At 35.6% G+C, this 23281-nt stretch overlaps 1 pseudogene; it reads left to right on the plus strand.

Moving 5' to 3' along the window:
- The first annotated feature begins 250 nt into the window (after nucleotides 1-250).
- LOC123535260 (scoloptoxin SSD14-like) lies at nucleotides 251-21705 on the plus strand (annotated as a pseudogene).
- Nucleotides 21706-23281: the final 1576 nt, after the last annotated feature.

The following is a 23281-nucleotide window of genomic DNA, read 5'->3' on the forward strand; positions in this document are numbered from 1 at the left end:
GGCTATCTAAAGTGATGTCCCTCAAACTCGTTGATATATGTTTGATGCAGAGTTTGGTCAAATTCTTACACAATTCATTAAATTGGAATATAAAAGATATTTTTTAGGAAGGTTGTTACACAAAATGGTGTAAGATGTTTCGTGCTGTAATTTTTGAAAAAACGGGTAAAGTTACGATTAAATTTAAAATTTAATGCTTCAAGAAAAGTTATTTTTCCTTTTTCTTTTTTTCGGTTTTGGAAAGGTCGATATGCAAGAAAAAGAGTTTATATCTATTGACGGGGGGAAATGTGTGGTCTCTGGGAATTTTCCTGGGTAAAATTGCAAGCTCGAGCCAGTATTTCCCTTTAAACCCTTTAAGTTTTGAAATGATTCTTTTATGGAAAAGGCATGCTGATTTTGTTTCCCCTTTAAAGGGCACTTTCCTGTTTTCCCCTTTTATTAGTACTGATAGTCATATATTGATTCGTCTTTTTTAACCCAAATTATTGAGTTTTACTATAATCCCTCTTTTTTTGTTTTGCGTGTTAAAAAATTTGTAAAATTTAAGGGAAATACGGCTTTTTTTTTCGAATGTTGAAAAAATGTTTCTTAATAATTTTCCCCCCAAAGATGCCGAAAAAATGTTAAAACTCAAATTGACTATTAAGTCCATTTAACCGCGTTTTCTTTTTTTGGGAAATTTTTTTTTTGCCCGAATATTTTGTATTTGGTGTAAGTACACGTGAGGGGGCGTAATTTAAAATGTTTTAAAGCTTCATAAGCCTTTGTTTAAAATGTGGCTGCCACTTTTCCGTTTTTGAAACATAAAAAAACATTTGTTTCTGTTAAATCTTTTTCTGATATTTACATTCTTTACATTTTTTAAAGGGGTTTTATATTGTGAAATACTAGAATTTTCATTTATCTATTGTTTTTTTCTTCCTTTAGGTTGTAACTTTAAATTTTATGTGCTATTAAAAATGTTTTTTTTAACAAAAAAAGATAAAATCTATTTTGGGAAAACTGTTTCATCTGTTTTAAAATAAAAATGTAAAATATTTTGGGCCTTTAAGTACAACAGGTTTGGTTCTGATATTTTTCTGACAGATCTGATATATATAACGATTTTAACACAGCACATTATATGATCTAGGAAATATAAATTTAATACGTTTGTTTTCATTGAAAAAGTTGGTAGGATAATCATAACAATATGTAAAAAGGGAAGAGATTTGTAAGTGACAATTATGCATACATAATACTGATATCACCAAGTATTCATAGTAACGTATAAGACAGTTTCAGTATGTTAAATTCCAGTGATTTTAACATATTAAAACATATGAATGTTTTATTCAGTATATGTCTGAAATAAACTTTTTCTGCATTCGAGCTTAAGAATCAAGAGAATGATTCAAGCAATATAGATAATTAATACTAAATGAAGAATTAAAAAAAACTATGCACACTGTTGAGATGCGTGTTTTAATGATTTCAGACAAACTGGAGAGGTGCATACAATTATCGCTCGTGAACAAGCGCCCTCTGCAGCCACAGAGGATATGTTTACAGAGGGCAAAAATGCCTCGTCTGAAAGCGGTTTGTACCTTTTCACAAAACTAATTCTGAAATTCATGTTTTAATCTTTTCACACAGGTAACCTATATTTGTCCTTCTTGCTATACACTGTATTTGCCTAGATATTGGTGTCAAATACCAAATTTGAATGCTCGTATGTCTTTACATATCCAACATTTAGTGAAAATGATCAAACTTCCAGTCATTATTACATTGCCATTGGTACAGTTTCTGAAGTTAACCTGCCGAACCGTACCATTACTTGTCCAAGACATTTTTGCAGCACCAATCAACACAAAGACATATTTCTGCATTAACTTGCTAAGACTATTTACTTCTGATTACACTTTTGATTTGTTCATCATTCAAACAATTTGGCTAAAGTTAGGGAACCCAGGGCGCTGTACTTTTACCTGCATATGCTAAGATTTATGGGTCGAAAGTTATGGAACTCATTCTCAAAGTAGGTTGTCCTTTACACCGCCCCTCATCCCATCTCCCCTATTACCCAAGCGTCAATCATTGTAGGAAGTCAGCTTGGGACCCTGATCAGACAAAGACGATTTAATCAGTGTACATTGTGTAATATTATAAAGCGATGTCAAAAGTCATTAAATCGCCCCTATTAGATGTAAGCACGTATTGAATTAGTCTGTGTTCAGACCCAGTGTTTTGTTAACTCCTGAGGCTATTCAAATTTTGTATAATTATGTTCCTTGTCTTCTCAGAAGACACGGTAATCAGAGCCAAGACTGAAGAAGTCTGAATATATCACAGAATTACTTTTTCTTAAACAATAAAGATCATCTAGCCGGTAGCCAGACTAGTATTGAGTGTACAATATCCTTGCTAAAGGTTAGGTTCAGTTTAACATAGGTTTAATAGTGTACATTCAATACGTGTGAACAGTCAATGCGGGAGAATTAATGCCGACCGCTGTCACATCTATTGTACAGAAATTATCAGTTTTAATAGAGAAACTTATGGCTAGATTGTAGTTATGGTTGTGACTTCTAGACGTTTCAGACATAAACTAGTATATGTTGCATCGAGGATTCAAATTCATTATCGTTTATGATATTCACTTTTGCTTACAGAAAATTTGTAATAATTATTATGGAATTTTATTAACCTTTTCTAACTGTATAATGCAAGTTCGTGCTGTAATTTTAAACAAGCAACGACAGAGCAAAGAGAAAATTAAGATTAAAGTCTAAGTTTCAGACTTAAAATGTTGCTGAATACGGGCTCCAGTAATCAAAATAAATACACCAGAGCATGTTTCCTTGGATTTGAAACGTATGAAGGGAAAAATGCAAGAAATCAGTTTTAAACTAAGATCTCATCTTTTTAGGTGGCAAAGCTATCGGCATTCCAGGTGAGATCCGGGGTCTACATGAAGCCTGGACAATTGGTGGCCGGTTGCCATGGAAACAGTTATTTCAACCGACGATCGATTTGTGCAAAAACGGAATAACCGTTGGACCAGCTCTTATTGAAGGAGTTACAGGCAAAGAAAAGTTCTACGATGAATTTCCGTCTTTCGAGTAAGATTGCTTTTAATATTTTTATATATGTACCTGCGTAGTAAAACCGTTTCATTTTTTGGCTTTAGTGTTCAGAGGTCAGTAAGAAAGGAGTGTTTCAATTATACAAGTTCTGTCGACAAAGCATAGCCCTTTGCCGTAACATAGGCGATACATTGGTAAGGAGTCTATTTTATATTTGATAATACGAGCTACACTGAGTAAAAGTAAATGATAAGACTGATAAAGGTTAAGTATATGTTGATAAAGTTAAGCAAACTTCCTTGTTATGATATCATTTTATTAACAAATGAAACTGTTTCGCAGAAAATTTATAACCAATCCTAGCACTGGTGATCTATACAAGGAAGGTGACGTCATGTATCGCCCACGTCTGGCAAGGACCTTAGAGATAATTGCTGATGATCCTCATTCTTTTTACAATGGTAGTCTGGCAGAAAACATCACACAAGATATCAGGGACGCCGGTATGAAAATGTTCTTTTTGAAAAAGCAGGAACTAAATATGTAAATTGAGAGAGGGTGAGTATAACCTAATATTATTAATTAATTGGTTTGTTAGTGGCCCTCAAAGGAAATATGCGGGGTCAGTATGATAAATAGGGGAGAGGTGTTTTCGTTTAGGGTCATTAACAATCCCTATAATTGATTTGATTTATCAACTACGTACTTTTAGCCTAGAACGACATGAAAATGTACTGACCATCAACAGAAGTATAGGGGGTCTTCATATGACCACCTTTTATCCAGTGAAAATGCTAGATCCCGTGGGAGGTAAAACAACACTAAATATTCACGTAAAGTTGATCTCTAAGAAGATGAGCCTATTTAATTCACTGAATTGATCGATACCTTAATGACTTCATATTCAGCGAAAAGGTAGAGCTACTGCACTCGCCCATCCGTCGGCGTCCCGGTTTGGTTAAGTTTTTTGTATGTAAGCAGATATCGCTGTATCCGCTTAATGGGAATGGATTGAAACTTTATAAACTTTTTCATTGTAATGAGCGGACATATAATGTGCAAGTTTCATCAATTTATTTTGCAGTTTTACAAGGATATGCTCCTTTTTCGACTTGACATTTTTGATAAGTTTTGTATGTAAGGCAGTATCTTCATACCCACTAACGGGAATGGATTGAAACTTCACATACTTGTTCATTCAGAAAATCGAACATGCAGTGCACAGGAGCTATTACTCTGTTTCGCTTTTTCACAAATTCCTATCCCTTTTTCAGCTTAGCACTTTTTTAAATGTAATCTGTTATTTCTTTAAGCATCATCAGAACAGATAGTTCTCCGATTAAAAATTGTTGCCCCTTTAGTACTTGTTTATGTCTATGTTTTTATTATCTTAGCTTTTTTACTGACGAGCCTTTTGAATTGTCGGATTTTGCTGTCCTCCGACGACTCTTGTTATTCTTCTAAAACAATACAGTATTTATCATACGCCATGCAAAGCAACAGTACTCAGGTGATTATTCACGACATAAAAAGCTATTTTTGTTAATATTTCAGGAGGTATTATAACACAGGAAGATCTTGCCAACTATACAGCTCCTGTCAAACCTTCGCTTGTATTTAAGATGCATGATAATATGACCGTGTATTCTCCACCACCACCATCTAGCGGCGCTGTTTATCAATTCATACTTAACATACTGAAAGGTTGGCACCTTTATTTATTGTAACATATGTTATTCATATCTCTTCCATTCATCAAAACAACTTGTAACAGAAAAACACGTTACCGACAATTAAGATCAAATATTTGTTTAAAGCCAGATCAGTCAGCACAAACATATACATAATATGGCCACTTTCAAAAACATGTTGTAATATTCTGTTTCGTCGATTGCTATTAAAATTTAGACAACTACTGCAATGCTTATTTCGGCGAGAAACATATTCATGCGTAATAAACCGGAAAAGGCTGTTGAAAGCTTTCCTTCTAATACATGCATATTTGGTTCAGATTTTTTTATTTTCGTTCGAAATTACAGCACACTCTTTTCTATTGAAGGTTTTCGATTTGACAATACCAGTGTATCAACTGTAGATAAAGCTGTCGAAACCTGGCATAGGATAGTTGAATCGTTTAAGCATGCGTACTCTCTGAGAACTGAACTTGGGGATAGTGACATAGGTTCAGACGCTTTTAAAACATTTATTACACAGGTAAGATATCCCATCATTACTGTTGTTAATAAGTATGCATTAATTGAATGGTTTGTCGGTCAATAGTCGGCTCTACTGCTGAAGCACAGAAGGATCAAAGGCAGATGATTCTGACTATTGACGGCGAGCATTTTGTCATCAAGGTCTTAAATTATGTGTTGAGTAATATACACAAACTATAGAGCGATAACTTTATAAGAGATATTTGTTCATGTCAGGGGCTTGCCTCGACGAACTCTTATACGCTTGTGCGAATGATACAAGTTCTGAACCATGAAAATGAAACGGCTTAATATGTAAGTGACTGAACGGTCCTACATGTAAAGCCTGAATTTGGTTATTAAGCAGATGAAATGTTTTATATGAACAGTATATTTATCATTTATATACATTTTCTATCTGTTTGTCTTTCTTTTGCATAGAGAGTCGTCCTTCCTCACTTATCGGACAGAAAAATCTCTATTTTTTGAAATGCTGGAACATCTTATCTCACATGGGTTATCCCACACTCCGCCAGAGACACTTGGGGTTCGGACCCCACCCATCCCATTCTCCTTCGTCCCTGGTTAAGTTTAGCCAATATTTTTTAGCATTTTACCATGTATTGAGCATAGGTGACGATCATAAAACGCATTTTGTAATATTTCAGCGTGTTTTAAAAAAATGTATTTTTTACCATCAATTCTCTCAATATTACAAGATTTGAAACATCGCACGAACAATGGGAACACTTGCTTGCGCTGGGCCCTCGCTTTGTGTGCCGCATGTCATAAACCGGGTACCAAAATTAATACTCTTACAACTACGTAAACCATATCATCACTTCTTTATGTAAACAAACACGTGCTGAAGCGATAATCCGGTATAATGCAGTCGAAACGGTATTAATTTTGGTACCCGGCAACGATATGCGCAGTTCAAAGCAGGGATCAATTCGCAAGAAAGTGTTCCATAAAATTTAGATTGATTGATTTATAATATTCATTGATTTCTCGGTGGAATACAAATGAAAGTTGTCGGGACCGGTGACATTTGACAAAATGGCAACAAACCCGTCGATTGATACCAGTGATTCATTGGTAGGGGTTCATTCAAAAGTTTAATTGGCTATTGTTTCCCAAGTGTTCGTGCGATGTTTCAAATCTTGTATTATTTAGAGCATTGATGGTAAAAATACATTTTTTTAAAACACGCTGAAATGTTACAAAATGCGTTTTATGATCGTCACCTATGCTCAATACATGGTAAAATGCTAAAAAATATTGGCTAAACTTTACCAGGGACGGAGGAGAATAGGGTGTGTGGGGTCCGAACCCCAAGTGTCTGTGCACTCCGCGTGCGGACTACTTTCTTATTCTTACGCCTTAAGTCAAGGGAGGTAGATATATGTAAAATCACGAGATCGCTTATATAGAGTTGCTTCCCTTGGCGAATATAAAATAACGCTAATGTCAAATATTGTAAACAATGCATGATTTTTCGGTGAGGGACACTGTTCAAGTGGGATTAAATGGCGAGAAAGGTAAAATAACGGACATCGTTCACCCACTAGGAACTTACTGCATGTACAAAGTGCAATTATTCAATGATGGACAAATTATCACAGTGACAAAACTTGAACTGGTGAAGGGTTTACCAGACTATTTATTTAACTTTGATAAACAAACAAACAAGAGTACTGCTACAGATACAGTGTCAATAAATGAAGTCTACACAAAATCTTCTAGTTCCACAGTTCCGAGAAATGAAACAGATGTATTTGAAGATTCGATCTTGGATGATATTGACTCTACAGAGCTGAACAACCCGTTCTCCTTTGTTGACAACTCAGCCCTGCAGTCCTTTGATCAGTCTCCTTAATATGTTGCAGAAAAGTTGTGTGAAATGCCTGCATTGAGCAATGAGTCTCCCACTGAATCTAAGCCTATTTTGCCATTACCAGCACAGGTTAGTTTGAATGATAAACCAAGTGAATTATTAGTACTTGGCCTTGTACCAGTCTTGATCTGAGCAAGCTCCCTTTCTAAACAACTAGTATCATTGGTCCACTGCCACATCTTAACACACTTGGTTTTGAAGTCCATTTAAACAAATGCTTCACAGCAATAGAGCCTAAAAATGACAAAAATATGTTTAGATGAATCAGCAAAAATGTATTAAAGACCCTGTTTCAAGTATAAAAGTTAAAAATTTGCTACTAACTCTGTTCCTAGTACAATTAACAAAATTGATAATACTTGTTATATTATGTTAATATAAGTTAAATTTAATTCTTGCCTAAAAAGTATTTTTTTATATATATAATTGTCACAGGGTAAGAAAAATGTGCAACCAGACCGGGACTCGAACCAGGGGCCTCGGAATACCGTTCCGATGCTCTACCGATTGAGCTTCCCGGCCGCCTAAGTTTTTGTCCCCGTTTTAATATTCAAGTCCTATACCGTGACATATTGTTGGCCAGTCGGACTCGGTTCTTGTTAAAATGTACAATTTTCCAGTCGGCCCGTAACATAGCATGTCAGAAAAAAACAATGCTATATTTCAAGACTATCTTGTTTCCACTTGCTAAATGGTCATGTCAAAACAGCGACTGGTAGATATTGTGTTTAAAATCTGTAATTTATCATATTTTTAATGTTTTATGCCAATCGCTTTGTCAGACCTGTTGAAATTGACCAGTACCTCTTAGAAAATGAAAACTCATCAACTAGAAGAAAAACATTAAGTCATCAAAAACTTCTTGAAAATTACCTCGCACTCCAGAATGAGCTTCGTCCAATTCACCAGATACCTGCATCAGAATTGGATGTACACAGGTTTTTAACGGTGTTTGCCAAAAGAACGGACAGTAGTATGAACCTGTAACATTAAGAAGTATGTTGAGTAGCTTTGAACGATATTTAAAGAGACACAACTATGGCATAAGTCTTATCACAGGCTATGAGTTTTCGAAGACCCGTGAAGTCCTAAAATGTAAACAAAAAGACTTAAAAGAGCAAGGTCGTGGTAATAAACCACGTGCTGATGATGAAATAACTGACGAAGAAATTGATCTTTTGTATGACGCCCATCAATTAGGGCCTGCATCACCGTCATCATTGATAAACACCTTATGGTTTAACAATACCCTGCATTTTGGAATGAGGGCTGGTGCTGCTGAGCACAGAAACTTATGCTGGGGAGATTTGAAGCTGCATTATGACGATGACTTGAAATGTGAATATATTGAGTCTCATGAACGCCAAACCAAGACGCGCACTGGCGAAGATATTGGCAATGTCAGGGCATCAAACCAAAGAATGTATGCTACCGGAGATGAAAACAGGTTCCCTGTAATGATTTACAAGAAATATGCCAATAAACGACCTTACAGAATGCAAAATGATGACAGCCCCTTTTATCTAGCCACAGTAACAAACAGTGAGCTACCAGCTGAGCATGAAAGGTGGTTCATTTCACAGCCCGTTGGAGGTAACAATATAAACAATCGTATGACAAAAATGACTGAAAAAGCTAACTTACCTAGTCGAAACAACAAACGTCTGACAAACACCAGTTTCAGAAAGCATTTGTGCCAGAAACTTTTGAACAATGATATTCCAGATGGTCAAGCAGCCCATGGTACTGGTTACAAGAATCCACATTCTCTAAACAACTACAGGAAGAGCACTAACAGGCACCAGCAAAATATGTCCAAAATCTTGTCTTCAACTGTCCAAAATAGAAAAATATGGAAACTTCACAGATCGCTCAACACGACAAAAACGAAAATGTTGGAGGCTCGGTTTGATTGAGCCTGTTCATAGACTGTAGTGGAAATGCATGCTACCTTTCACGCCCTCTAGCCCCGGGTTGAGCAGATATCAACATTTACACATGCTAAAAGTACAAAAAGCAATTTAGAGGCATCCAGATAAAGTAATGGGTTTGCCCCAAACGAGAAACAATGGGCAGAACTAAACAAACTGGAATTTAGAAAAGGGATCTGAAGTTATGGAGCCTGCATACCACAGGAACTGTCAAAAGACAAAAATAAAAAGCAGGCACCATATCCAAGAGTTGATTATACAATACCCAAGGCTATGAAAGCGGGAGTATTGGAACCACTCAGGCAGAAATGGTCATGCTGAGAAATTAAACAGTACCAATAACACGACATAGACTTGAAAGAGAATGTCCAGCCACAGCATAATAACAGTTTAAATAAGCCACAGAATCTCCACCATTCAACACCAACAAGAAGCTCCCAAGTACACATATCCCAAGCACAACTTCAAGAAACATCCTCCCTCAACATTGACACCAACCGTGCACCGAGTTCCATTTCTGGAAATTCGAACATTTACGGAGGCACATTCAATATTACTCTGCATATTGACCAACCAAAGAGGCCACTCATTGACCAGCGACGTTCAGGGTCGTTTATGTTGTTTTTACTGAATTCAGCTGTCTGGAACTGCAAGTATAATATGCCGTGTAGTCTAAAAATAGTTCAGAACTAATCAATTCCATATTTGACTCCCAAGAGCATAATTCACTGTTGACAGTTGTTGTTATATTTTTTAACGCGTTTTTTCTCCATTGTTATATGTTAAACGTTAAACACTGTTTAATTCATTAACTTTCTTGAAATTGTTAATTTACTGTTGACCTCGCTGTACACTCAAATCGGTGATGTGTGATTAGGCTTCATTACGTTATTATTTTATGCGCGACATAAAATAGTTCCATATTTTCATGCTTGTTTTATTGTTTCTGTTGTCGTAACACTGCGAAAAAAGAGTTAATATACGGGAGTGTACGGGATCCCGTATATTACCCATATACGGGAAGAAATACGGGAAAACTAAAATACGGGCGTGTACGGGGCTTGTATATTTAAAAGTCCGTATACTAATAAAATACGGATTTCCGTATACTATGAAATACGGAATTCTTAGTATACGATACCCCGTATATTATTGAAATACGGGAAATTCTAAAAAGGGTTATTCTGATCGTATACAACACCGTATATTTCCGTATATGTCTGGTGTACGGGAATACATAAATCCGTATATTACGAAAATACGGGACGTATATTTCCCGTATATGTTTCATATACAACCCCGTGTATTTCCCGTATATTCTGGATATACGGGATATGTATAGTTTGTATATTTCGAAAATACAGGGATTAAATTTCCTGTATATTCTTCGTATACAACTCCGTATATTTCCCATATATGCCGGAAATACGGGATTTAAATATTTGTATATTCGAAAATACGGCACGTATATGTCCCGTATATGCTTGGTGTACAACTCCGTATATTTCCCGTATATGCCAGAAATACGGGATTTAAATAATTTGTATATTTAAAAATACTGGACTTATATTTCCCGATATCTTTGTATACAACACCGTATATTTCCCGTATATTCTGGATATACGGGGTATGTATAGTTTGTATATTTTGAAAATACAGGGATTAAATTTCCCGTATATTCTTCGTATACAACTCCGTATATTTCCCGTATATGCCGGAAATACGGGATTTAAATAATTTGTATATTTCGAAAATACGGGACGTATATGTCCGTATATGCTTGGTATACAACTCCGTATATTTCCCGTATATGCCGGAAATACGGGGTTTAAATAACTTATATATTTCAAAAATACGGGATGCAATCAATGTGTGTAGTGAAAATTATATTTTCCGGCCATTTCAAAGGTCAAACGTTTTGCATGTTTTCGAACTTGTACGTGTATGTAGAATGAATGCCAAAATTGAAAGAAAGAAATGTTTAATACTAATATGACATGAACTGAAAAAAGCATTCACGGACCAAAACAGGTATAAATTTAAAATCAAACATGAATGAATCCATCATTTCATCTAGCGCGTTCCCGATTTATTGTAAACATTTAATCTTATAGCCGATTGAGAAAAGAAAAGGATTAAATCAATTCATCCCTATTTATTTGTAGTGATAAATACATCCGTTGATCATCGCCATTGTAAAAATCTAATGCAAGCATAAATTAACTGTTTTTCTGCACATTTCCAACCTTGTGCATACAGTAAAAAAAGAGGAACTAATCCATTTATATTTTTATACTGAAAAAGTATGTAAGACATGTATTGATACTTTACTTATGAAATCAATTCTAATATTTTACAGACGAAAAATAATCGATATAATGTGTCTGCGTCCAAAGATTCGAACAAACGCCTTACTACCACGTGCGTATGTGGTAATTCACACGTGTGCGGGTGATAACTATCACGTGCGCAAGTGACAGCACGTTATACTACCATGTGCCCATGTGATAACTAACACGTGCGCACGTGTTAGCTGATCAATGAAAAAGCGTGAAAGATCTGCAATTTTTCTAAATGGATGTCTTTCATAAGAAGTGTTATTTATAGTTAGCTGTAATTTACGAAGTAAGTGTTTCTTGTTTATGAAAAAAGGCTGATATCTCGATAGTTTCGTTGGTAATATTTCACGTTCGAACGTGTCAGCTAACAACTGCGAACGTGATAGCTATCACATGCGAACGTGTTGCTAAGATAGTTATTACGTGCGCACGTGTAAATCAACACATTCGCACGTGGTATCTAACATGTGCGAATGTGGTGCTAACACGTGTGCACGTGATAAATAAAATGTTTCCTATGTCCCCTCTCTTCCACTGTAGTATACACTGTGGCAGACTATTTTATTTCTCGTGGATGTAGGTTCTTTAGTATTGACCTAGCACATGTGAATATTTCGTATATTTCCATAAATTCATTTTCAATGTCCAAACATGAATTGCGATACAAATATTACATATATAATTCTTAGTTGATATATATACTATCGCATGTGCAGGTAGCTGGGCGCAAAGCGTTTAGCTGCCAATATCAGGGTAGTGGGTTTGAGTTTTGGCCATACATTTTCCCCTAAATTTATTTGCAAACTTTCCACTTATTTGTCAACGCACCGTGATATTTATGGTCCATTTATTAAAATTTATCATATTCACCCGTTGTAAAAAGTCAATTATTTAAAATATTCTAGACAAAAAGAAAGACACATTACCATCAACAAGCGTACTAAAAAATAAATACTTTAAGAGAAAAAATAAAATTTATAAAGATAAAACAGGTAGCGATAACATCACATACTTTACTTTAAAGCAATGATAACCGTGGTAACGTGGATGGCGTGACTGACTGATTAACGAAAACGCTCGAAAAATATTGGCAAAGGTTAATGAGTGTCTTCATTAAATCAAATGATATAGCATTTACACTGATTTACCCATCTCCCAGAAAATAAACTGTACATATAATTTCTGCCGAACAGTTTTACTGCAACATTAATTGATATAATTGTATGCATATTAACTAAATCAGATAGATAGCCCATGTACCCTAAGCCTGGTAACCCAGTCTGACAATTTCTAACATTTTTCTACCTGCAAATTGAAAAAATCAGAAACTCGATGAATGCCAATTAACACAAATTAGCGCAAATTAATTGGGATCTTTAATGCATAGATATTAGGTATTCCAATCAGTTTGAGAACACGCTTCGTCACGCTTCGCGCGTTCCATATATCCCGAAGCGATAACATCTGGCTCAAGTGACCGCACGCGATAATCTGTATTGCATATTTCAGAGGGAAAGGAAGTCACGAGTAAGTACTTATTTGATTTATATGTTTTAATTTTTAATAAACTGATTTTTTTTTGTGACAAACCAGACCATGAATTATATTTCAATTAATCGGAAACCGGTTGCTTTTTATTGCTTTAACACAATTCAGAAGCGTCAAAAAGGTCAGTTTATATTTTGTAATCTTAATATAAAAAAGGAAATTCAGAATAGCCGTTAAGTAGTTCATTCATTCATTCATTCATTCGATTGATAATTTTCTTCACAACTAATCATTTAACTATTATTCATTCATTCTTTCATCCGATAGTCTACAAGGATGTCAGTCACCAAATGTTGCTGTTACAAGTGTTTGAAATAAAAAATATACGTGCAAAAATCATTTGATGAATACCATTGGGGTTAAACGAGATTAAAGTTGAAAGGACAAAAACAACTCCGGATAGAAGTTTTATTTCGTAGAAGCTAGGTAGCCGAGGCTAGCTTTAAGAATGAATAAGGCGGCACACACGTTCATTCATTCGATATAAACTGGAATCTCGGAAAGCATTAATAAAGTTAATAATTACAATCTTTTATTTTTAGAAAATGGGTACCGGTAATCTGACAAAATAACGCTTTTTTTCTAGATGGCACTTTTGCAAAAATTACAACTCTCTTGCCTCTGTCTAGAGAAAATGTTTTTCTCTGCGAAAATATCAGTGTCAGTATGAAGAAATTAATACTATTACAGATTATTTTATCTCTACAGACTTTGTAAGTCTATGTAGCGGTTGTCATGCGTATTTTTTTTCAAGTATTATATAAAAAAGGTTGATAATAATAACAATTATATATATGTAAATTGATTATTAACCTAAAGTTTTAAGAATTTTATAGTGACCTAAAATACATACATACTATAGATCTTTTGCATTACCAATTTTTAGTAACATCTTTAAAACCGATAAGCGGGAGAACAAATAATCCAATTTGCCGATTCCCGTACAAAGTGTTGTTGTTGTAACACGGGGGTGGGGGTGGGGTGAATCGATAACTAATCGCTTTGGTCATTATATTTTTTTATCTGATGCATTACGGGCAAACGGTTTACTAACGATGTACTTGAATGAAGTTTAAATTAATATAAAGTGAAATGCGGAACAAGTCGAATATGTATAAATACTTTATTTACTGTCAAAATAAAAGTAATATTTAGTAATATGAATATGGTATCTAACATATTTAAAATCGTTACATATTATACATCTAAAACAAACACTTACTTTAGGACCATACATGTACAAACAATAAGTAATTGCTGAGCTTAGTCTGTTATTTTAAAATCGATTTCAACGGACCATTTGACATTTTAACAAATTAAAGTTGACCGCTATTTCCGATTGACTGGTATTTTTTTCAGTTCTCTGTTTTATGCCATTTTACAGCTGTAAATCTTCAAATATGACCACAAACGTCTTTTTTTTTTCAGCAGGGCGCAAAATGATGTATTTGACAGGTTAACCATAAAACCATAAAATTTAAAGTACCTATCACTTGTAGTAAGTGGGTTATCATATTTTTATGACCCAGCTTGAAACAACACTGACCGGATATTTCTTATCCCAGGCAATATTGTAATACACAATGAAATTTAAAGGGTGATTAAACATTTGACGCAATTAAAGTATCTTATTTTTAGTGTAACTGTATGCAATCTTGGGGTTAAAATAAATTTAAGAAATAACGCAATGTTTAAACGAATACTAAAAAAGGCACTGGCCCCAGATCGTCCGACAAGAACAGAAAAAAAATATATAATTGAGCCGTGCCATGAGAAAACCAACGTAGTTTTTAGTTTTCGACCAGCATGGATCGAGACCAACCTGCGCATCCGCGCAGTCCTGCTCAGGATCCATGCTGTTCGCTAACAGTTTTTCTCAATTCCAATAGGCTTTGAAGCGAACAGCATGGCTCCTGACCAGACTGCACGGATGCGCAGGCTGGTCTCGATCCATGCTGGTCGCAAACCACTATGTTGGTTTTCTCATGGCACGGCATTATATTTTTTTAGATATATGGATATTAATGGTGTATAGTTATGCTACGTATACTGACAGACTATAATGTTGCGGAAACACATGAGAATAAGATGTTTTAACTATTTTTTACGATAAAAATTGTATATTTAACGCGCATTAAACACTAAACCCTGCCTTGCGTTATAATTGGTAACGACAGTGGAAAACTTCTTTATTGCCCGCTGCGGTCAGGTTTGTTTCCCGGCGCGACCACATGTCATTTTATTCGTTCATATTTTCACATCATTTAATATATATAATTATCAGTATCCATGAATTGCAAGAGTCCATTTTTTATAACTTTTAATGCGTGCATTTTTTTTATTCCAGGTTGACACAAGAGTTGTTTTTACTGGAATCAGAAAACGGACGACTATTTATTATCACGATAGAGAATATACTTATGTGTGAAGTTTCTACTAGTTTGATCAACAGATGCAGACAGACAGCCCGGATGAGCCATTCGTTCTCAGTGACATTCGTAACAACAGATAAAGCTTATACTTATTGAGATCAGGAAACTGAATATTTCCATGTGGTTCATAATTTGTAACCTGCTTACATATCGTGTTCCAGTACAGAACCAACATGCGTCTTTTTAAAGTACATCTTCGGACATTAGGAGGGGTGTACTGCTCTTTTTAGAAGACGGCAAATCGAAAAGCTATAGCGGTAATCAGCATTCATGGGAATAACGAAAACATGTACAGACAATAGTAAAAGAAGTGATACTCAAACTGATTTGTTGAGTCCACCGCGCAGAATTAAGTGTTCGAATTGCTAGTTTTTCAATCAGAAATGAACATATAATAATATAAAGAAATGCTTGATGTGATTACTCACATTTTAATTCTGCTTATTTCATTTGGACAAGAAATGAAATGATTCATAACCGTTTGAAAACTGATTTAAAAAGTTTTAAGTTGAATAAAATGTTAGTTTAATCTGACATGTCTCCAATTAATAACAATATGATTTTTTTCTCATACCCTGTCTTTGTCTTGCTTTTTTCTAACATACCGTATTCTGTTGTAGGTATCACCGACATTCATTTGTCATCTTTCAGTGTGTGCCCATATACAAAATCATTTTCATAAAAGAAAAATACGGGATTTGTATACTATACATGCATATACGGAAAGTCTGTAAATGTATCTTTTAGAAATACTAGTCCGTGAATTCATCGAATACGAAAACCAAATTCAGTCTAAATGTGACACAAATAGGAATCTGTATACTCTGCATATCTTGCATAAACGGGGAAAAACCTGGCCCGTATATCAAAAACTACAGGTTCGTATATCCCCGTATATCAGATGCAAATTACATTCCGTATATGACACAAGTACGGGATCCGTATATTCCGTATACCATGCATATACGGGACTATTCCGTAGCCCGTATATAAAAAATACAGTTTCGTATTTTCCCCGTATATGACACAAGTACGGGATCCGTATATTGCGTATACCATGCATATACGGGACTATTCCGTAGCACTATATCAAAAAGTACAGTTCGTATATGCCCCGTATATGACAAAAGTACGGGATACGTATACTTAGTATATCATGCGTATACGGAAAAAATCCGAAGCCCGTATATTAGAAAATACAAGTCCGTATATGCTCCGTATATTAGATGCAATCACAGTCCGTATATGACAAAAATACGGGATCCGTATACTACGTATATCATGCGTATACGGAAAAAAAACCGAAGCCCGTATATTAGAAAAATACAAGTCCGTATATGCCCCGTATATTAGATGCAATCACAGTCCGTATATGACAAAAATACGGGATCCGTATACTACGTATATTCGGAATATACAGGCTCGTATACGTGTTCCGTATATTCTAAAATACGGAAAGTATACGGGAAAAAAAGTCTCAAGACCCTTCGAATACATGAAAATGAAACTTATGTTAAAGCAGGACACGAATAAACACCATTTCTAGGGATTTTTTAGGAAAGTTCGTATATTGCATATATACGGGAAATATACATTTATGTATATTCGGCGTATACGGGATCCCGTATATGCATGACAAATATACGGACTTCCCGTATACTAGATGTTCCGAATACGGGATCGTATATTAGGTCCGTATATTTGTAATATACATCCCGTATACGCCCGTATTTTCGAAATATACGGGACCGTACACTCCAGTATATTGTCCCTTTTTTCGCAGTGTAAGTGAGAAATAGAATCCATCATTGGTGTTCGGTGAAGATCCGAAATCCCAACCCTCGTTTAAGACTTGAGCGGTGCGCCCTCGGGTTGGGATTTTCAGATCTTCACCGAACACTAATGAGAGCTTCTTTATATTTTAGATTATTTTACCCTGTTATTGTATGTAAGTGTGCTATCGCATTCTCTGTAGTTTGGCAATATTTTTAATTATAGAATGAATAGATATATGACATTTATCCGACATTTAGGTAAATACTTTGTTAAGAGTATATGAAATGTTGGCAAAAGATACTGAATCTTTTATGATATATACAAATAAATAGCAATTCTAATTTGTTTCCAAGATATTTAAATTTGTTATTGTCACCTTTTGCCTGTGTTATATAACACATCCGCTCTTTTGTTAATTCCAAATGTATACAAAAATGTGTACAAAAAATGTATTTGTTTAGCTCACCTGAGAAAAGGCTCAATGTGAGCTTTTGTGACCACTTGATGTCCGTCGTCCGCCGGGCGTCTATCAACAATTTCTTGTCTGCATGATGGTGGTTTTATTTCTGATTTGATATTAAACAAACTTGCACACAACGAAAAATATATCTCTTTCATTTAGATCATCGCATTTAGATCTCTGAAGCGTTTAAAGTTCAATCATATCAAAACTATTTTAGTTTTTACAGATTACAATATTTCGATCACTGTAAATTGTAGGGAGAAGAAAAGAAACAAATGAATATAAAAATGAAATTTACGTTTTATTGCAATTTCCTTCCTAAATAAAAATAAGATAATATTCACACACTGGTCCATTGTCTTCTGGGTTCTACGTACACAGCTGTATGCCGACCTTTGTCCATCTAGATGAACGTACGACAAATCGTTTAACAACGTAAATCAACTACCCACGAGCGTCCCCCCCTGACCCAAAGAGTAAACAATTTTAAGATTTTCTAATGGGTATTTCTTCGTGTACGCGTGCGACAAAACTTAACACCCCGGTTATCTGAATAGTATTAAGGCTTATCCGTTTCACGGGTCAAGAATATGAGGGACCCAAATTTTGGAGTCAAAAGGGGGCTCGATTAACGACACAACTACTTTCGGTCTCCCACTAATCCAATTTTTACGTCCCGGGGCCCACGGAAAACACATCTTTCAGTTCGGGCCCGAAGGGGGATGCCGTGTCTTTTCCCAGTACCCTTTACAGTAAAAAATAAAAAAAATTTAAAAAAAGAAAGAGAAAACACCGGATTTAATGCAGACAAACTCAACATTTTTTCAAACCCCACCTGTTTTCTTTTGTTTTTTTTTTTTTAATCTCAAAAAAAAACGACAGATTTGAATGAATTTGGGACAATTTTTTTAAGACAGTTCATTTAAATAAAACATAACATTGATATCAAGTGTACGTATATTCGTTGCATCGGGACGGGGAAAAAGGGGGAAACCAAGCCAAAAAAAAAGCAACTGGTGCTGCCTCTATGCGGCATGTATGCCATCCGGGGATTTATCATTTTACGACCAGTATTAAAATCTCACAGGAGAAAATGACTTATCCTGACAAGAATAAAATTGAAAATGTGCTTTAAAGAATCTGTTTTTGTTTTGGAAAATATGCATAATTCTCCGTTGAGTTTTTTCGCTACACCCAGTGCATTTTAAAACCGCAAAAACACGAGTGCAATTTCCTATAAAGCTTTACACATTGGGGTAAATTTTCATTACTTATGAAATCATGCATATTTGGCTTTTTGGCCCGGGAAAAATTTTAAAATATGATTAAATAACTTCTTTATTCCCGCCATCCTTAATAGCGCGCAAAACCGAATGAAATTAAAATTTTATAATGAAAATGTTTGAACATTTCCCATTTGAAAGAATTCAAGGTTCAAAGTACTGCTGCGATTTGGAAATTTAAAAAGTGACTGTCATATAAGGTTACCTAATTTTTTTATACATACGTTAAATGAGTTTTTCGTTAGACTCTATCGTTTTTGTTTTTTTTATAATAAAAAAATCATTTAAAAATTTTGGACAAAATTTTCCCCAAAACCAGATGTGGGGTTTGAAAAGTGTTGAATTAAAATTTTAAAACATTTTATTTAGAAAAACAAAAAGCATTCGATACAAAAAAATGTTAAACGAATAAGCCCCCAAAAACCTTTAAAAAGCCCCCGAAGGAGGCATTTAGTTTCGACTTTCCCTTTTTTCGTTAGTTAGTTGTTCGTTCGTTCGTTGTCACAACTTAACTTTTTTTCGGAAAGGGACTTTTTACTCCCAACCACTGCAACCCCCAAAACCCTTTAAACTTCCGTGCTGATAGACTTATTAGTACACCAACCCTACGACTTTGGGATCCCAGGTCAAAGGTCAAGTCACAAGGGCCAACGTTAACTTTTTGCATGAAAGGACTTACCGCGAAACCCCTCAAACCCCGAACCTTTAAAATTTACAGCTGAAATTTCTTTTTAGACACCACTCCTACTGACTTAGGGTCACCAATCAAAATCAAGGCCAGGGGGCCAACTTTAAATTTTTGCATGGGGACTTTAATCGCGAACCACGCACCCCGGACCCCAAATTTACATGCTGATATACTTTTTTGGACCCAGTTCTACTGCATTGGGGTCACCCGACAAGGTCAAGGGCCAGAGCCAACATTTTCTTATTACTGAAGACTTTTCTAGCGACCACTTCACCCCGGACCTTCGAACTGACGCTATAGTACTTTACGAGAACACCAAACCCCCTGACTTTGGGGGGCACCAGGTCAAAGGTCAAGGTCACAGGGGGCCAAAGTTTTAAATTATTGCATGAAAGGCACTTACTGCAAAAAAATTCACCCAGAACCTTCCAACTTTACTGCTCATAGTACTTTTAGAAAAACCATCCCCATGCTTTGGGTCACCAGTCAAAAGGTCAAGGGGCCAAAGTTTAACTTTTTTTTATGAAGGCACTTACAAACGAACCACTGCACCCAGGACCTTCAAACTTCACACGCTGATAGTACTTATTGAGTACACCACTCCTACTGACTTTGGGGTCACCAGGGCAAAGGTCAAGGTCACAGGACCTTCGAACTGTACATGCTGATAGTACTTTACGAGAACACCAACCCTACTGACTTTGGGGTCACCAGGTCAAAGGTCAAGGTCACAGGGGCCAACGTTAACTTATTGCATGAAGGCACTTTACATGCGAACGAATTCACCCAGAACCTTCAAACTTCACATGCTCATAGTACTTATTGAGTACACCATCCCTAGTGACTTTGGGGTCACCAGGTCAAAGGTCAGAGGGGCCAACGTTAACTTTTTGCATGAAGGCACTTTACATGCGAACCACTGCACCCAGGACCTTCAAACTTCACACGCTGATAGTACTTATTGAGTACACCACTCCTACTGACTTTGGGGTCACCAGGGCAAAGGTCAAGGTCACAGGGGTCAACATTAACTTTTTGCATGAAGGCACTTTACTCGCGAACCACTTCACCCAGGACATTCAAACTTTACATGCTGATAGTACTTTATGAGTACACCACCCCTACTGACTTTGGGGTCACAAGGTCAAAGGTCAAGGTGCTGCGGGGGCATTTGTCACCATAAGTGACAGCTCTTGTTAAAGCTTAAAAGGCCACTTGGCTTAAGCAGTTATGTAAGTAGTTTGGGGTCCAAGTAAATGAGTCAATCGGCTGACTATTTAACTTAAACAGGTGTTTGTTATATTTTGATACTGGTAAAACAAATTAATTACAGAATTGTTACTTCTTTTCAACTACAGTTCATAATACATATTTTAAGTAACGTCTTTTAGTTTTTGGATCAAAGATTATTGGTAGACGTACAGGAATTGTTTTCAATGACGAAATGGACGACTTTTCAACACCAGGAAAAAATAATTATTTCGGCGTTCCGCCGTCTGCTGCCAATTTTATATCACCGTGGAAACGTCCTCTTTCATCAATGAGTCCTAGCATAGTTGTGGATGGAAACGGAGATGTCAAATTAATAGTAGGCGCTTCTGGTGGGACAAGAATAACAACTTCAACAGCACAGGTATTTCTAAGAATAAATAGATCAGCAAACCCAATATTTTTAAAACATTTTCATTTTATCTTGAACTATATTGCACTGCCATGTAAAGCTATCCATTACAAAAATACTATCTTATATACCTAGAAATATGGAAGAAATACTAATAAGAATAACCTAATGTATTATTTTGACTTCAGTAATGTTACCTTAGTTTAAGGTATCCAATTCTAGTTACAGTTATTTTAACATCCTGTAGAAGGAATTTAATGACGTCAGTGATATATGCATACATTACATAAAAATGCATGTAATATCCGGTGAATGTTTTAAAGGTTACCATGGAAACGTTATGGTTCAACTGGGTATAAAAAGAAGCAATAGACTATCCGCGCATACATCATCAGCTATTTCCTCAAGAAGTCAGGGTGCAATCAGGATTCCCGTCGGTAAAATAACCTATATCTTGCGGTTCTAGATCGATTTTGGACACATTATTGAGTCCTGTTGTTATTATCAAACGATTGTTTAAGTGAAAATAAAGCTACTAGATATTTAAAATGAAATCCAAAAAGCTGAGTAGAGCCGAAAGGTCCTTAAAACTGAAAGGACCGTTTTTCAATTCGGATGGTTTCTAATAAGACGAGCGTGATACATATATATTTATAGAAGAGCTAAATTGTGTTTATAAAAATAGACGTCGCATCTGTGAATTTATATTGTAATGCGAAATAGGTGAACCATAAAGATCATATACAATTTTGACTCTCCTTCCGTTTTGAGAATGTTTGATCAATTTGAGTGATGTACTAAATACAGAAGACTTCGTCATCCTCATTCATTTGCTGTCCTGCTGCGATTCAAATTCCAGCTTGGGAAAATTTCCTGTTAACTTCTTTAATGAAAACGTACATATAAATAGATTTTGCGTTGGAAAAGTAAAATGATACTGTTTTTTTCCGCAGTATCTGTGAGAGTCATCTTCTTCTAAAATAATAAAACTAGATTGCATAAAAATTTAAGTGCTGTTTTTTACTACAAAGATTGTAGGAACTATAACGTTCCTTTTCGCCAGAAACATTTCTTCCCGGATTGTATAATTAAAGTACAAAGAGTACGACAGCACAATGATTTGCTTTATTTTAAAAACATATAAAAATACAAAGATAATTTGTTGAAAAAATATTTTGGCAACGGAAAACTGAGTAGGTGTCATTTTTAGAGTAATACCAAACATAATTTCTTGCAGTACTATTTTTTGGGTTTGTTTCCGGTTTAACAACAATACTTTAGTTATGTAACGGCAGGCAGTTAACGTAACTAGTGTTTCTGGATTCTATACCGCAAACCGCAAGTAACTTTCAACTTTCTCCACATATATGAATCAGAGATGGATGACGAATGATTTCAGACACAATGTCTTTTATCAAATCGTCACGGAGAACATAATGCCTAGCCCGAGGATCGAACTCACGGCCCCATGAAGTAGCTAAATGGGTGGGCTTTTCTGTACTTGTTCCTTTATAGGCAATAACAGTGCTAATGCGAAAATGCTTGAGCTGGTGGCACTGCAAATAAATCACCCTTTACAACTGACTATCTTCAGAAAGTCTGACGTCTCCGGAAAGTCTGAAAATCTACTTCATCTCTCCAAAAGGTTCTCACGTATGCATTCTACTGAAGCATATTTACAAATTACAGGTTCTGATAGACGGATTGCGGACATGGGTCACAATGTGACAATATATGAGAGCGCTTCAGCTGTGTACAGGGAATACTCAGAGTCGAGGACCAAATAACAGCTAATTGTGATTATAGAAAACATGGGAACCAGATGGATATTAACCACAAATACCAATTCCAAAAGCCATACATCAATCCATAAAATTTCCTGGCAGCTACAGTGCTGTGCCAAAACGTTACAATCAAATTACTAAGAAAAATACATTTGCAATTATCTTTGTATTCTGAAGTGCATTACAGAAAAAAAACGTAAACGTGCACCGCAATATGGACCTAATACCCTTTTAATAGTCTTTCCTCTGTACA

Source organism: Mercenaria mercenaria, chromosome 12, assembly GCF_021730395.1.
Source record: "Mercenaria mercenaria strain notata chromosome 12, MADL_Memer_1, whole genome shotgun sequence".
Lineage (NCBI taxonomy): Eukaryota > Metazoa > Mollusca > Bivalvia > Venerida > Veneridae > Mercenaria > Mercenaria mercenaria.